Here is a 12,365-nt window from a genome sequence, read left to right as displayed (position 1 = left end):
TCCGCCCTTTGTAACAGGACGGGTTTCCATCATTACCAGTGAACAGCTGCAGAATTAAAGCTCTTTGAAATCAAATGATTCTTTTTGATACACTCTCCGACTTTAGCAGCTCTTCAGACATCATTAGGGTTTATGTCCAAGGTTATAGCATAGCTGTACGGTACCTCTGTCAGCTAACATATAATACAAGATTTATACTTCTGTTTTAAATCCATGCCATAGGTAAACTGTAACCAGACACCCTTTATGCCACAACCTGAAATGTAGAAATGAAGTTACATGTCGGCCAGCAGCAGCATCAGCCACATGAGCAGGCTACACTGGAGGCTGTACTTTATAAATCTTCTTTTTATGGATGCTGGATGTTAACATCTTATGGTAACAGATGAGAGAACAGCCACACAGATCATTTTACTGGAGCTGAAAGATTTTCAACAGTTTTTAGCTGAGAGTTTGGTGGATTTTAGATAATAACAGAAAAGTCTTTGACCGGAAAGGGCTCATGACGTCAGACTCAAACGGCAATAAACTCATTTTGATGACACAGTATAATAGGTCCAAACCCGACAGGTGACGTCTCAGTGACAATGAGCATCTTTCCAATAGAATGAGACCCTCGGAAGCATAAATATATTTTACTGAGTGTTTAATGAGTTTTATGGGTTTGGGTTGGTTGCATAATAACTTTCGCTGGATAAATTTAAGGGGGTGTTTCATTTTGTGACCTTGCTGATAATGAAATACCTCGTGGTGTTTATTCACAGCTAAATTAAAATCTGGAAATAAAAATGATTTTTGGGTGTTATTGCATGGTAGAAAGGCGACTCTGTGACTCTTCTCTTATGGACGTTCCCTTAGGAAGAGGCAGAGAGCATTTATGCAGCTTTGTGATTGGTTTGTTGGTGCTTGCCAGTAACTCTCTCAAAGACAGTCAGCAACTCACAAAGAACAAAGAGTCCAAATTTAGTTCCTGGTTCTCGTCCACAAGCTGGACAGAGAGGAGAGGAAGAGGCTGAGCCAACAGCAGTTGGTAGAAGATTTATTTTGTTAAGTTCTCACAGTGGAAACAAGTTAATAATGCAGCAGCTTTCAGTATACAGGTGTTCTTTGATGATTTACTCATGTGATCTGTTTCAGGACTCCTGTACAGTGAGCCTGGCTCTTATTACTGTGCTTCTCTACAAACAAGCCTGCACATTTCCTCAAGGAACAAAACACTGAGTGTGGAGGCCGATGCTAACCACAGCCCAGCCTTTACCTAACACGGCTCTGGGGCTTGTTTCACTGTTCGCTTTAACTGTGGGCTCGCACACACACACACACACACACACACACACACACACACACACACACACACACACACACACACACACACACACACACACATGCAGCTGTGCATCCCTAATTTCAGAGAACATTCACATATTAGCTTCCTGGATATTCTAACCTTAAACACTGATACTTAGTATCTAATCCAAACCTTAAAGATGTAACATGAAGACACAGTCTCAGGTGACTGAATCAGCTGTTGGGTTTTGCACTTTGCACCTTGTAACTTCAGAGATGGAGCGTCTGCTTCTCTCTGTATCATCCATCATTTAAAAGCCCCCTTTAGAGAGCTTTGTTTGATATCAATCATTCAGGTGTGTTGTCCGCATGCCAGCGGAGGAAGCTCACCTGACAGAGAGCAGATCTCTGCCGGACTGCATTTAACAGACCTCTGAGAGCAGCTTTTAAGTGCCAGCTTCAGAGAAATCATCTGCTGACTGAATGTAAACAAACAGATTTCCTCCAGCTCACGAGTTACAGTGATGGAGTCTGTGTTGCTCACAGGGGGGTGGTGTGGGCCTTCCTCAGGCTCAGCTCTCATAGCTATTCCTCGGACTTCACTCTTCTGGAGACCTCTGATGTTGATGCTGGACTCCAGGCCTAAAGCTACTCTTACTGCTGCCACTACCTTCAACTTTACCTTCCACATCTGCTCCAGCTGTTCCTTCAGCCGTTGGCACTTGTCTGCTTTCTCATGCTCCTTCTTTCTCATGTTGCTGTCTGCTGGGATTTCCACATCTATCATAGCTGTGGTCTTCTGCTCCTCGTCAGCCGCAGCCATGTCTGCTTGGTTGGGCAGCAGCTGCTTGTCTGTCTGGAACTTGAAGTCTCACAAGACTGTAGCCCTGCTGTTCACAACCACCTTTTGAGCTGTTTCCCATCAGGTCAGGCGAGCTTCTTCCCCCCGCTACAAAAACTGTTTTGGTCTCTGTAGATAATTTCGTAGCAGCTTTAATAGCTCACCTGTTTAGACTTTAAACTGAGGTGTCAAGATTAAGGGTGCAGGGGAGGTCGACAAATGTGTCTTTATTGGGAAAGAGTTAAGGCTTACAGTTTGCATTATTAGGGGCAGATGGACTGACAGATGGATGGTGACCCATGTGGCTGTAGCTGCTAGCTTCACCTGAACTGGATATCTGGACCGTGCTGTTGGAGCCTTTGGGAGCATTTTTAATGCCACCATGTGGCCAATAATATGGCTGCTGTGAGGTCACTGTACTAACAGACTGTAGGATGCTACTGAGCTCTGATTAACGGGTGTCTGTGTGCCATACAGGTGTGGGGATCATCAAAATTAGGCTTTAGCTAAGCTTCAGAGGAAGTGAAGAGCTGAAAAGTGACTCTGGCTTCAGTTTCCCTCTCAGCACTGGGAGGACACACATGAGTGCAGCCTGTGGACTGAGTCATGATGTCAGGATAACTCATTGCTTTTAATGTCTTTGTGATGTTGTACAAGCATTAATTCCCTGATTTGATAGTCCTTTAAATGACTCCATTAACATGCTGCGTCTGTTTCTGTGTGCTAACCGGGCTATGCCTTATTTCATTCCATCCTAGGTGAATATTTGTCTTCCTTTATCACACTCGAGCTGTTTATTGTGACGGTGTGTCAGCTCTTCCTGTCTGTTTGCTGTAACAGCGACTTTTATGCTCCCCTCTTGAGATTTGATGTTGCTTTTTACAAATTCAAGCAGCGCTGCTCCAATTTCATGCTACGCACTTATGTTCCTCTTTCGCTTCTGGATAAATATTTGTCTGGTGTGGCCTTAAAATAGCAATGCAGATGACACATTTTTACATTACCGCTGGTGATAAGTGTGATGGGCTGTCAGTGGGTCGCCTTAGCGAAATGTTGCATCCCAAATCCCCTCTCAGCTGCACTAATCTAATGTGAGAAGAGGGAGGGGGAGGCTGTTAACTCGAAGACCAGCGGCTGAGGTGACTGCTTTTGTAACCTGCAGAGAGGAGGTCGGAGCAGGCTTCAGACAAACTGGTGACCTAGATGGGATATGAAGATATGAAGTACCTTCGGCTCTTTATTCCAGATCATGCTATGATCTTATATGTCTTCTGAATGACCACATGCTGCCCTGATCCTCATATGAAACATCGAGTAAATGATTCTACAGCGTCACAATGAAACGAGACAAAAAGAGCTCGCTCCTCATTAGTATGAGACCAGCAGATACTTCATGAATCAGTGTGGGATTACGTGAAGAAACAAATGTTGCACATTCACAGCTATAACATGAGAAATACCAGCCAGTTGCACCTCCACATGTTCAGCATTGCTGGTTCTCACAGTTTAGATAAGGTAATTTCTTTTTACAAGCCTCCAGAGTTTCTTTAATAGCTTCTTAATTCCTTTTTATGTGCAAATAAAGAAACATGAACAGTTGCTGTTGTTCACATGAGTGAGATGTTGAGGTTGCTCGACCTTAGAGAGGACAAAGAGGAGGAGACTCCTCGGGCCTCCTCACATGGCTGGGAGAGAACAGGTGCATGCAATGGAAGGCTTGTAAAGATGTGGCTGGTGGAAAAAGTGACGCAGACGTGAAGCTCACATGCTACAACAGGTGATGCTAAGCTGCTGCTGCTGTTCTGCTAACGACTGACGGGAGGTTTAAATTTCCTTCATGAAAGTTCCAGTGGACAGATACTGCAATAAAAACCTCTCACTTTATATTGACATTATTACACCTGAAATATGTGTTCATTGTTCATCTGTTTGGGATTAGTTTCTGAGGTGGATTGATTCACATTTGGTACCTTAGTGTATTGGACACAGTGGAATGAGATTGGTAGAACTTATTTGTTTTTTTAAAGTTTTCACTTGTAGGGTTAATTCCACTTCTTTTCTTGTGAGAAAATATCCACTGATCACCGTTTGTGGTCAGTTTAATTCTTCCTCTGGTTGTTTTACATCTTTTCATAGTCATTTGGTGTTTGCATGGAGATGTTTTCTGCCTCTTTCTTGTGTTTTCTGATTGGATGTGCATTTTTTGTCCACACTGTGGGTTGAAACAGTCAGAAAAACATGATGTAGAAACTGAACCCACTTAATGTGAGTGTAAATCTTTGTGATACTAAAGCTACATCACCTCAACCATGAAGCAGACATGTTTGGGTCTAATCAGACTTTAACTCATAGAAAACTGCAGATGTGGCTCCTTTTGAGTCAAACATTCACTGCTCTGTGAGTGTGAGCAACCAGCAGCCACAGAGTCACCTGGGTTCACCTGATGAATGAAGTCCAATGTTCACTTCACTTTATGTTCTGCTTTGATCTCCACCAGCTCCACGGGAAGAGATTGGTCAGTGATTGGTGTTTTGACTCTCCACCCTCGGCTCCTCTTACAGCACAGCAGAGGCAGCGCTCAAGAAAGGACAGATGTGAATATTTTATAACCTGATATGATCCACGACAGTAACGTGACACCAGACTCCTTTCACTGCTGTTCGCCGAGCAGAGGTCAACATCTCAGAGGATTTCATCATCTTACAAAGTCTGATACAGTCTAAATTTAAAAAACAAAAACTGTATCTAACCGACACGGTGAAGGACACATCTGTCCATCACTACAAGACTCTGAAAGTGTAGAAGAGCATCAAGGATTTTAATACTGATGAAGCCACAAGCATCTGATCTCATGCATGAACGCAGAGTAACAGATAGAGAAGAAGAAGGACTTATGGACTTATGTGCTCTTTACTGTGCTGTAATAACCCACCCAAGTTAGGTCTGTGCGTGGGAAACACTGCAGACGGTTTGAAGACTAAAAGCAATCAGCAGCACATATAAACACTCACACTTACAGCTTATATCTTGCATACAGAAGTCAGTCAGCATCCACAAGGCTCAGCAACCAGAAACATTTATTAAAGATTAACAGAAGAACTTATGGTTAATGCTGAGAATCTGATTGGTCATGGGGACATCTCAGGCCCTCCAAGGTTTGGAGGCCTATCTCCCCCTACCACCACTTCCCCTGCCAGTGGCGGACTCCCTCAGACATCGGTGCGTTGGTGGTTCTTTGTGTCTGGGGATGGGCATCCAGGTACACACCGGCTCACTCCTTGGCGGCCGCTTATCGGGGCCTGGAGCCTGGGGCTCGCTCGGGCCACTTCGGAGGTGGGGTGCCCCCGGCCTCTCGGCCTGGGACTCGGTCACTCAGGCACAGCTGGCTGCCGGCGGAGCTCACGGGCGCGTCACTGCAACCCCCCCCCCTGGCTTCTGCTCCGCGGCTGCTGAGTGAGCCCTCATCTGGGACTCTCCTCAGCTCTTTCCGGGACAGTGGCGCAGCTGCCCCTCTGTTGGTCTTCCTTGGTCTCTTGTGTTCTGGGGGCCTCTGGATGTCTGGAGTTTTGATCTCCTCCACACCTGCTTCATGCCCTGGAGGACGGGGCTGTGGCCCCCCCACACCCTCTAGCAGATCATTACATGAAGGAACCTTTTAAAAAAAAACAAGCGCGTCCATGCTCACAGGTGTACACACGGGTGATCACACCCACAAACTACACCCTTTTTGGCTCCTACCTCAAAGCACACTGTGTTCTGTTGATCTTATGTGCTGCACAATAATGTTTAATATTTAGTATTTACTGTCATATTCCCATATATCATTGTGATGCTGTTTATTCTATTACTCTTGTTCTCTTCTGCTTGTTTTCTTTTTTCTTTCTCAGCAGGTGATCCAGGTGATTGATATATGCATTTTTTATTTCTTTTTTTTTTCTGCTCATTCTGTTGGTTTTTGTCTTTTGCCCTTCTCCCCCGTCCCTCTTCTCAGCTGTTTCTCTTTCCCTCTTTCTTTCTCCCCTTCTTTCCTCCAGCCAAGTCTGTCCCGTATTCAGCAAGTGAAAATAAAATAAACAATAAAAGGTGAATCAAATGGACCATTATGGCAAGGCTGGCATGGTCAATTTGGTAAAGTAAATCCGTTGGGCATCTTTCTTTGCCTTTAGACAACAATTCTGATGGCAAAAGAGCCAAACGGGACAGGCAAAAAAAAAAAAAAAAGAGAATCTGATTGGTCCTTTTGCTGTGCTGATTTACTGTTTAATAACGCTACTATGAGGCATGGCTCTCACACAGAGGTGATCATCAGTTACTCATTGTTTCAGGTGTTCTTCACTGCCTCTGATCTGATCATTCGTCCTCTCAGACAGCAGGATTCAGACTGGTTCTGGTCTTTTGTTGGACTCCATGCCGGGAGCCCAGTGCTGGCGCTCAAAGCTCTTTCTCAGCACACTCAGGAAGAGATGAAACCCAATCAGCTAGCTGTTTGTTGTGTGCTGCATCAGTCTGTCTGGTGCTTTGTGTTGAGCAAAGGCGGTTGGCTCCGCTCCTCTCTGCCTGAATGCGCTGATGGCAGCTCAGGTAAATGCTGGAACGCCGCAGTGGAAAATGAAACTCGAGGAGACGGCCGGGCTATTAGTCGAGCCGTGTCTGTGTGTCTGCATGTGAGAGAAAGAGGAGAGATGTGTGTGGGTGGATGTGAGTGGGTGTTTGCAGCCTGTGTCAGTGGTGCTCCCACAGCACACAGCAGCTCTCCAAGGTCACTGATTTCCAGCAGACTGACCTGGGCTCAGCACATCATTAGAAAGCAGCATGGAAACACACTTATGTGGCTTTCCAGCTTCATTTCCAGCTTGTTGAGGTCATTTGACCTTATCAGGTAACGTCCCTGTAACAATAATGTTCCTCAGTGTTACAGCTTCTTCAGGATGTTCACTGAAAAGATATCAGTGCATTCATGTTGACGCAGACCAGTACATAAGGGACCAGCTGCCTCTGCTTTACAGTGTGGATAAGAGCTAACTGTCACATAATCGATCAATACTTCTTGCTTTCAGGCATCTGCTGAGGGCTGTGGGTAATTCACCCCACCAGGTCTTGCAGAAATGCAGACTTAGTGTGAATAAAGGGCTCAACGTGTCTCCCAAATAGCCCCAGTGGGAAAACTAGAAGCTCCCACTGCCTGTGTGAGACATCAGGCTCGGGCCTGCTCTATAATGGAGAGAAGCACTAACAGCTAATGCTAGGTCATCAGGAGAGTGAGAACACAGATCAGTTTGCAAAAACCAAATGGGTGAGGTGTGAATAAAAAGTTCCTGCAATCTTTCTATAACAAGGAAAACCAGCCATTGTCTTGGTTTGGCGGGATCCCCTTTGAGGTTGGTTCCTTGTGATGTGCGGCCTCGTTTCCAGCTCTGATCTCCTTGCTCATGTCAAAAAAGGAGAAATTTTACAGAAATGTATATTTTGAAATGCTTGCTTTTCCTGAAACGAAAGACGTTGTACCTGTTCAGGTGACTGAACAGCTGACTGACTAATTTTCTGTTCTCCCTTGAAAAATGCTCCGTAAAGATGAACAGACACCAGGGTGAAGTTGCTCTGTTATTTGCTAATGCTATCCTGGTTAGCCAGCTGCAACCATTTTTGGACTTCTTATATGATCTGTTAGCACAGTAACTTTACAGCAGCCGTATTCGTCACATGATGTCATTAAAAATGCTCCAAAAGGTTCCAACGCATAAACGCAGTGCAGAGATCCAGTTCAGGTGAAGCTAGAAGACAGCTAACCGCTACAGCCAAAGAGGCCACGCACAAGTCTTAATAAACAAGTGAGTTATAGAAACAGTTGTTTTGAAGGGAGAAGTCATCTATAGAAACATGTTTATCAGATTTTTTCTTTTTTTTTATCACAGCGTGGTAAAATGAGAATCAGAGCGTGACTTCCAGGGAGTGACGTAACAATAGCAGCAGCACTGGAAACTGTTCAGAGATGCACAAAGAAAGATCTGCCAAAACTGAATAGGGTCAGGTTGTTGTTTTTTCTCAACTTTTACCTTGTGACAACCTGAACACTCACACACTGCACACATTTTCTTGTGCAGTGCTTGAGTTACAGGTTTGGTGGGACTTTTAATATTCATCCACAGCAATATGCTTCCCATGCTGTTACACCACAGCATACAGTTCATAAAAGTTATTCTAGTGAAAACTGGCACAAATGAAAGGCGATGTCGCTGTGAGAGAAAGTGTGGAGTGCTCTGCTTCTGCTGCTGTTGACGCCTGAAGCTGGGGCTCGCTTGTAAAGACCACATTATGAAAACTTACATTTAAAGTGTGCTCAGATGCATGAGTGTGCACCTCTTCCTCTGGGCAGCCGGCCTTTGCATCATTTACATAACCCTGCCCCTTACCCTTTGTTTTTTCCCTTCTTGTGTCTGTGCCGTGTTGTCGTTGCCTTCGTCACGCGCAGGCTCACTGCCCCGCAGCGAGGCCTTCCACAGGACGGGACACCGTGTCTTTAATGCACACTGACAGCGGATACTGGCTTTCTGCTTGTGTAAGTGCACATACTGTAAGGATTCGACTGCCTTTTAAGGCTAGAGACAGAACTCTAAAAATAGGAGCTGTGAATAATAACGTCAAAACAATAATCTTCAGGACAAAAGGACAATTTAAAGACTCATCTTCAGAGGACAGAAGAGCTGAGTGGACTGGTGTCAGTTTAATGGCAGTCACTGAGATTGAGAGTGGACGGAGAGTCTTTGGCTGAGGAAGGTCATCATGTTCAGATGAAAACTTGGATCTGAGCCAAACAGATAACAGGGATGGACCAGTAACCCTGCACACACAATGTTGAATTTTGGTTCAGACATTCATGATCTGCAGTGGAATGAACCCCAGTGAAAAGTCAGTGAAAATGTTTTAACTCATTTTATGACAAAATACCTGCAAAACATTTAATCCCATCTGCCCCAGCCGCCCTTAGAACTCATCTAAGCACGCTAACATAGGAAAATAACATTTTCCTAAACCACAGTTTATATATGTATATATATATATATATATATATATATATATATATATATATATATATATATATATATATATATTTTTTTTTTTTTTTTTTTTTTTTTTTGGAGACAGGAGTGACCATATTTGGATAAGAACTCTAAGTTATCAGCTAATGCTTCCTTGCAAGGTTATGAGCTGCATCCATAGACTATATGGGAGCACCACAAGGGTGTTTTAGCTGTTTCCTCTTTAAGACCACCATGAATCTTTTTAAGCCGCCTTTCTCCAGATTGGTTACCCCTCATGAACTTGAGAAACCTGTGCCGAAGATCAAAACATTATTGTTTTTATTTTTATTTGACATCATGAAAACATGTAAAAAAAAAAAAAAAAAAGACAAACTTTTCTTTTTTAAAATTCCAGGCATCAAGATGTCATCCTGTTCCGCATCCTCTGTTCCTTCAGCAAGGGTGTCGAACTCCAGGCCTCGAGGGCTGATGTCCTGCAGGTTTTAGATCTCACCCTGGGTCAACACACCTGAATCAAATGATTAGTTCATTAACAGGCTTCTGGAGAACCCCAAGACATGTTGAGGAGATAGTTTAGCCATTTAAATCAGCTGGGACAAGGACACATCTAAAACCTGCAGGACACCGGCCCTCGAGGCCTGGAGTCCGACACCTGTGCTTCAAAGCATGAACCTTTCTCTTAGTGCTGTAAGGCAGTCATGCTGTCTCATTCTATATATTTTTAATACATAAAAACATAATTACTCACTAATGAGTGCGTATTTGTGAGTACAATATTCTTTTTTTCTAATTAAATAACCTCAAAACACAACTGACTGTACCTTTAAGCATTACTGTTGACGATGTTTAATAAAAACAGGAGAGATATGATTTTGAATAAAGCCACATTTGGCACATTTGAAAGGTTAAATATTCACATAAACTCCACTGTGACTTTCTGCCAGAGTGAACCAGCCCGTTAAAACTAATCTTCCTCTCCTCGCTGCTGACTCTGGTCACCCTGATCTTCTTCCTTTCTGCCACAGCCCTGATGTCCTCCAAAAGTCTTCCAGCATCACCTTGTGGCTGAACTGCAGCACTGCAGGTTACTGTTTTTTCTCTCATCTAATAAAAGCAGCATTATGGAATACACATCCCCATATCTGATACACGATCCATCACACCGCTGTGGGAGGGATGCTGTGCTGGCGTGGAGACGAGCCTTGGCAACAGGCAAATACTACTGTGTGTCGCTATGGTAACCTGTGAACTGGTGAGAGGGAAGAGAGAAGGAGATGTCAAAAACTGAGGGTGGAAAATGAAGGCAGAGGAGATGCTACATAAAAAAACAGTGATTATGACAACATGTCAGAGAGAATCCCCCCTCGGGATGAGTTCACAAACTGACGATCAAAAAAATCAAATGAGAGAAGCAGGCCGGGAACGCCTCCGGGACACATTCAGTGTTTGTACAGTAAATCTCAGTTTTTATTTCTGTCATCGTCTTTTTTATTATTTTTCCTCTGAGTCAAGTCCCTGATGTGTGACCTGTTTAATGAGCGATAAAATAGGACAGCCTCTTCCTGCTGGGCACTTCTCAGACAAATTCAGTCCCCTCCCACAACGAGCACAAACACATGGATGAAAACGAGGGGCTCTGCTGTCCAGGGTGACGGGCAGTCTGCCCTCAGAGCGCACACTTTCATTACAAATATGGAATCATTTAACACACTTTTATAACCATGGTGTCGCAAAGACAAGCATTACATTTAAACTGGTGCCTTTCTGGGTTCATCTGTGACTTTTAACAATAGAAGAGCAGCTTTTACCAGCCAAGAATGTCACAAAATAAAAGCTGGTCTCATTTGTAAACAACTATTTATCTCCTCTCGGCTTCATGGCTGTAACTTCCTGCACATATTCAGCTTTGCTTTTCATTTGAGTTGTGCTGTTTGTTCATGTTGGCTTTATGGTAAATGGCCTGTATTTGTATAGCACTTTACTTAGTCCCTAAGGACCCCAAAGCGCTTTACACTACATTCAGTCATTCACCCATTCATACACTGGTGATGGCAAGCTACATTGTAGCCACAGCTGCCCTGGGGCACACTGACAGAGGCGAGGTTTATGTTCTGTGTTTATTAATATAAGTTAAGGTGAATATGTTGCAAAGCACCTTGGGTAATGTAAAAGAAAGAAATGTAAATGTAAATAAAAGAAAGAAATCAGTCCGATTCTTCTCTTCATGCATCATTTTATGTGATCTGAGTCATCAGAGACTCGTTCAGCTCAATCATCATGTTCACCTGTTAGAAATATGACTGTGCCTCAAGTGCCCAGCAGAACATTGCTGACTAAGTGGGAAACATTGACTTCATAGCAGAGATGCTTCCCCACTGGAGATGTTTTAGGACAGGGGTGTCCAACTCCAGTTCTCAAGAGCTACTGTCCTGGAGATTTTAGATGCATCTTTGTTCTGACACACCCAAATCAAATGGATGGCTTGTTACCAGACCTTTGCCAAACTTGATGGCATGTAATGTAATCCATTAGATTTAGGTAAAGCGAACCAGTCAATGGTGTCAGTTCCTTCATCCTGAAGGAAGTGTGTGCATACTCTCCACATGAGGTCAGGCATTGTTGTGCACCAAGAGGAACCCAGGACCCCCTGCACCAGCATAGTGTCTGACAGTGACTCCAAGAATCCAGATGGCTGATGGCAATCAGGGGGACGTTGCCTAGCATGTAGAGTTCTGAGGTCCCTCCACAGATACGTGTTCAGTTAACTATTTAGGATTTACCTCCCTAGACACTTACCCGCCACCAAATGGGTCATGCTGAACTACGTAAAAGGCAGACATCCTCCACGGCTTCTCCAGAACCATTCACATCTGTCACATGTGCTCAGGGTGAACCTACTCTCATCTGTGAGAAGCAGTGTTGGTCAAGTTACTTGAAAAAAGTAATCAGTAACTAATTACTGATTACTTCCCCAAAAAAGTAATCCCGTTACTTTACTGATTACTTATTTTTAAAAGTAATTAATTACTTAGTTACTTAGTTACTTTTTAAAAACACGATTTACAACCTGAATAGGTGATAAAGCGATAGCTCTTTCAGCCCAATTCTACTTTTTCTGCATAATCCATCATACAAAATGTAATCAAATGGAAAAGTCCCTTTTTAAAACTTGTTTTATTAGTTTTAATCTTTTAACT

The sequence above is a fragment of the Mchenga conophoros genome, linkage group LG17, assembly GCF_057382185.1.
Source record: "Mchenga conophoros isolate Kocher_MC1m ecotype Shallow Benthic linkage group LG17, M_conophoros_male_GT1.1, whole genome shotgun sequence".
Taxonomy (NCBI): domain Eukaryota; kingdom Metazoa; phylum Chordata; class Actinopteri; order Cichliformes; family Cichlidae; genus Mchenga; species Mchenga conophoros.
The sequence above is the reverse complement of the archived record's forward strand: the minus strand, read 5'-3'. Positions refer to the sequence as shown.